This window comes from Eucyclogobius newberryi, unplaced genomic scaffold (genome assembly GCF_026437365.1).
Source record: "Eucyclogobius newberryi isolate DKJ021-1_F unplaced genomic scaffold, fEucNew1.0.hap1 SCAF_16, whole genome shotgun sequence".
NCBI lineage: Eukaryota > Metazoa > Chordata > Actinopteri > Gobiiformes > Gobiidae > Eucyclogobius > Eucyclogobius newberryi.
The window spans coordinates 5,210,963-5,216,439 of NW_027315790.1; the positions used below are offsets into that span (position 1 = coordinate 5,210,963).

The 5,477-nt window shown below is 42.5% G+C and overlaps 1 pseudogene; it reads left to right on the forward strand.

The window, feature by feature from the left end:
* Positions 1-794: 794 nt before the first annotated feature.
* Positions 795-1,521, forward strand: LOC140362282 (phosphopantothenoylcysteine decarboxylase pseudogene; annotated as a pseudogene).
* The last annotated feature ends 3,956 nt before the right edge of the window (positions 1,522-5,477 follow it).

The window sequence follows — 5,477 nt, forward strand, 5'->3', positions numbered from 1 at the left end:
AATTGAGTCCAGTATGGCCCATCCTTCATGCGGGCAAAGGCCCTTTCCTCCCTCGCGTTCTGCCCATGGACCCGCAAGGACCAACACTACCCTGTATTTGATAGAGATGCCGTCCAGTATCACAACGACTCATGAAATCCTGCCAAAGGCCATACACGTAATGATAATATGCTTGATTTGAGATTTCATCAAACGGATAAAGTTTGGGGTTGGGTGGGGGGTGAGGGGGGGGTAATAAAGTCTAAAGAATAAAGTCAGAAGAATAAGGTCTGAAGAATAAAGTCTGAAGAATAAAGTCTGAAGAATAAAGTCTGAAGTATAGGCGGTCTAAATAAAGTCTGGAGGTAATGTAACGCTTGGATACCAGCTGCCATAACGCACTACGACAGTCTGAGGACTACGAAAAGTCTGAGGAATAAAGTCTGGCGGTAATGCAACAATTGGATGCCAACCGCCATAAAACAACAACAACAACAACAACAACAACAACAACCAAAGAAGATGAAGAACGAATAAAGTTTAAAGTCTAAGATGTACCACTACAGTAGGTGGTGGTGATGTAACGCTTGGATACCAACTGCCATAAAACAAACAAGAAGAAGAAGTCTCCAGAGAGTTATCAAGCACTCAAAGTCGTTGCAGATTTACTGAGATTAAGACTACTTCAAGTATGACCACAATTACTATCACACCTGTCGTCATGAACCCTAAGAAAATGGCACTACGTCGAGGTTCTACAGACCAAGAAGCCTTGTGAATCTCCTGACCGACAACAGACCAGGTTTATGGAAGAGATGACTTCAATAAATATCTCTGAGGTCACCACAAAGGAACAAAAATGCCTAATCCTAAAAGAAGATAAAGTTGCAGTAGCAGGGGTGCAGACAGAGGAGACAGCTTCAGGTTCACAAACATGTTTAGATAAATCCAGCAATGTTTTTAATGTCCTTGTTGGTGTGACAGGGAGTGTAGCGGTCTTGCAACTTCCTCTTCTGGTGTCTGAGCTTCTCAAGCTGTCAGGGGTTAATGTAAGAGTGGTCAGCACAGAACACGCCAAGCACTTCTACGACCCTGCAGATGTTCCAGTGAAAATCTACAGTGACTCAGATGAATGGGCGTGGACACAACAGTCTGACCCAGTGCTGCATATTGAGCTGAGGCGCTGGGCACATCTGTTCATTATCGCACCTTTGGACGCCAATACGCTTGCAAACATTGCCAATGGGATTTGTGACAATTTGCTTACATGTGTGGTGAGAGCGTGGGACATGAGCCGCCCTCTGCTCTTCTGTCCTGCTATGAACAAAACCATGTGGAATCATCCCATTACTACTGAGCATGTATGCAGGCTTGAGACATTTGGATTCAGAGAAATCCCTTGTATTTCCAAGAAGCTGGTGTGTGGAGATGAAGGTAAAGGGGCCATGGCAGAGGTGCCAACTATTGTGTCTGCAATCAAACAGTACCTTCATCAACCAGATGAGCCCAAAAACACATAACACAGTGACATACTAAAGAGGTTTGTGCCTACAATTCAAACTGACTCTCCTCTGCATTTCTCCAACATCCCTCATCCCTCATGGCATCACAGGACAGATGCCGCGACTGCGTGACTGCATGATGCATGGTGTAGCATGTATGATTTTATACCACTTTTTATGGGAGTAACTCACTAGAGGGAGGAGGGACACAATTTAATACACAACACAGGAGACAAAAATATGGTGCAGGATGTGAATATGTATATTTACAATATGTAAGATATTTACTAATAGATGATGAACCCCCAAAGTCTGTAAACCTCTTCTTGTCTGCTATCTCCAGGTCAGGTATGAAATAAGCAGCGCCTGTTTGCCCACTCTCAGGATCCTTAGACCCATCTGTATAAATAAACATCATCCGTATGCTTATCGATGAGCTCTTGAACAATAAGCTGCGGCGCCTTTTTAGTGGTTCCTTTAAGTTTGCGATGCAAGCTAATATCAACAGGAGCTGGAATAAACTTCCAAGGAGCTATAGTCTGACTGTCCGGATGGGGAATGTCTCTATTCTGACTCCTATGCAGCGTGTTTTCTATCTCTGCCCACTCACCACATTTTGTTCAGCTTCAGTGATGATCCTGGTCTTTTCAGATATCTTTTGCTTTTGACCAGGACAGTTAATAACATCCAATATATAACCATCCAATATATAACCAAGATATCCTCAGCACTCTCGGAGGCTCCACTCTCGGAGGCTCCACCCTTGGAGGCTTCACCCTTGGAAACTTCCTTGGGAGCTTTACCCTGGTTGTGAGCAACGCCACCTCCTCTCAGTTCGCTCTGGCTGTGAGCAGTGCTGGCATCCCTCACCGTATCCACTTTCACCTCTTTACTTGACACTTGCTTGACTGCATCTGCATAGGATATACCTTGAGAGACTTTTTTTTTGCACCTCAGCAGCCCTCTTGCTAACTTCACACCCCCTGTAGGCAGAGCTATGTTCTATGTTCCCACAGTTACAGCATTGCAGTTTTACTCCTTCATCACATTTCCCATACTCGTGCTCTCCTGCACATTTACCATACCTTTGCTTCCCTCTGCAGACTGCTGCTATATGACCAAAGCGCTGGCACTTGAAGCAACGTAGGGGTGGTGGACCATATGTGACTCGCCACCCTAAAAAACGCCACAAGTCGGCCCCGATCAAACGGAGAAAAAGACAAATTAAGTTTTTTTTTTTCAAATGTGTGATTTTTGTTTTTTTGCAGAATGTGCAAGTTGAAGTTATGAAAGAGCCCCTCCATGGTTGTCTTAAAAGTATACATTAAGCTGTTAAAAATTGGTAGTTTTCGGGTCTTTTTCCAGCGCTTCGCTCTGGGCGTTACATATTTCCAGCAGCGCAATGTTGTTATTTTTCGACCAATTAGCTGTAAGCACATGGCTACTTATTCAGCTACTTATTCAGCAGCAGCTACTGTTCTCCTCGGGAGACATTTCATTCATTTCTCAGGACTTTCTCCAGAGCTTCTGATTCTACCACTACAACATCCACCAAATGCCTAAGACGAAAGTGCCCCTGGTTCTCATGGCGTTTGTTCCTGCGCTAGCCGCTGAGTTCGGCTTGTTGTTGCTGAGCTAAAACCCTGCACTGTTGAGCGCTGTGAGATCTGTAGCACTGGACCCCTGCATTGCATTGCAACGGAACTGACGTACTTTTACTCTAAAGGATTGCTTTAACGCTGTGTTTTATGGTGGTTTGATGTTAGTTTTCGTGATTTTCGTCACTTTTGCCTCGTCACTTTTGCCTCGGGCACCGGAGCAGATGGAGCTAAGCTAAGCTAAAACGCTGCTTAAGCGCACTGCTGTGAGATCTAGCAGTGTTATTGACTCTAAATCACAGGTTGCCAAACGTGAAGTTAAACTGACCGCCAAAGGGTTTTCTGATAAACTTGATAGACTGCAGACTAATAGGAAATCATTGATAAATAAGGCCTCTAATATTAAACGGACAATGCAGAGTTTTATTGAAAATGATGAATATCTGATGGTCCAAGATGCTCTTAATGAACTGGTTTTAAGTTGTGGCAAAAGATGTGATGTGTTAACGTGAAAATAAAATTTCACTTAACTCTGTGTTTGTGTAGATTGTTACCGTTAGCGATTAGTGTAATAAACATTTCTTAAATCTAAGGTTTTTCTGAATGCACCAAAAACAGTCAGTGTGAGGAGGGGAGGGCTTATCTCAATGAGATGCAAATGAGCCCCCCTGTGACTCTGGGTTCAATCTTTAGAGGCCGTTTTCTCTGTAAAAAACTTTCAGAGGGGTTTACATTAAAATGACCACAACTTATTCAAATATTATCAGATGTACATGAGTGAGACATAATTGGATAGCATTGAAAGTACACTTTCAGAATATGTGAATAACTCAAAATGTCTGGGGAGACTTGTGCCTGGTTTTCATACGGCTGGTCAAATAATGGTCTTACTTAATAGCTCATGAATCCAATGAACACCTTACTAGGCAGACGTTTCACTTCAAGTTTTAACATTATTGACAGACTGTCACATCTTTCTCCAAACCGGATTATTTTCAATCGTCTGGTATCCTCAACCTTAGCTCCAGTTAGATTATTCTATACTTCATCCACTGTCACCATCTGTGATAATTCCTCTGACTAAGCTTCTTTCAGCATCTGAGACGACAAACTTTTTCCGTCCAGACTTTCAACCTCGATCGCTTTCCTTTGCTGAACTGCGTCTTTGCACATAACAAGCAGCGAGCCATTTCTAAGAGCTCTCGGCTTAGGCTCGTCAATGCCACTGGACTCCACTCCTTAAAGGGCGGTATACTGAGCAAGTTTTATGATCATGGCCATATCCGTACAGTTGCCGTGACGATGTCACACCTTTGACGATCACAACACCAGCATTCCGCTGCTTTATATAGCTGATAAATTGAACCTTTAACCTCCAGTAGGTCTGTCTGGCGGTAATGTAATGGGCTTTGTAACGCCAAAGCACTGGAAGAAGAACTTTTAGGACTACGACAAAGTCTGAAGAATAAAGTCTGGCGGTAATGCAACACTCGGATGCCAACCGCCATAAAACAACAACAACAACAACAACAACACTTGGATATCAACCGCCATAAAACACCAAAGAAGAAGAAGAATAAAGTCTGAAGAATAAAGTCTGAAGAATACAGAATCAATTCTAAAGTCTAAGACATACAACTACAGTGGGTGGCGGTAATGGAACACTTGGATACCAACTGCCATAAAACACCAAAGAAGAAGAAGAAGAAGAAGAAAAAGAAGACGAAGATGAAGAAGAAGAAGGAGAATAAGAAAGAATAAAGTCTAAAGAATAAAGTCTAAAGAATGAAGTCTAAGATGTACAACTACAGTAGGTGGCAGTTTAAAGTCTAAAGTCTAACTGCAGTGTGTGGCAGTAATGTAACACTTGGATATCAACCGCCATAAAACACCAAAGAAGAAGAAGAATGTAACACCTGGATACCAGCCGCCATAAAACACCAAAGAAGAAGAAGAATGTAACACCTGGATACCAGCCACCATAAAACACCAAAGATGAAGAAATGCAATTTTCAGATGGCTGCCAAACACCATTAAAAGTAAAACAACAACAACAATAACACATCAAGAGCCCCCAGAGTTGTAACTATTAGACTCTTGAATACATGTGTGTCTGTATAAGTGTGTGGAAGAGTGTAGTAGATTTGATTACATGTGTAAATCGGGTATGTGCTTCTATGTGCAGTACTTTCTGTATTTAACCCATTGTCACATCTGTGTATTGTCCGCACAAGGACCGGTGTACACTGACTCAAGTCCTGGTGCGGTAATGTTATCTTGTTACTTTACTTCGTTACTTTACCTTGCTACATTATCTTACGTAACATTGTTACTGCCCTGGAAAACTAACGTTTTGCGTTACTGTACTATTTTGTTATAAAAGTAGCGTGTTAGGCTC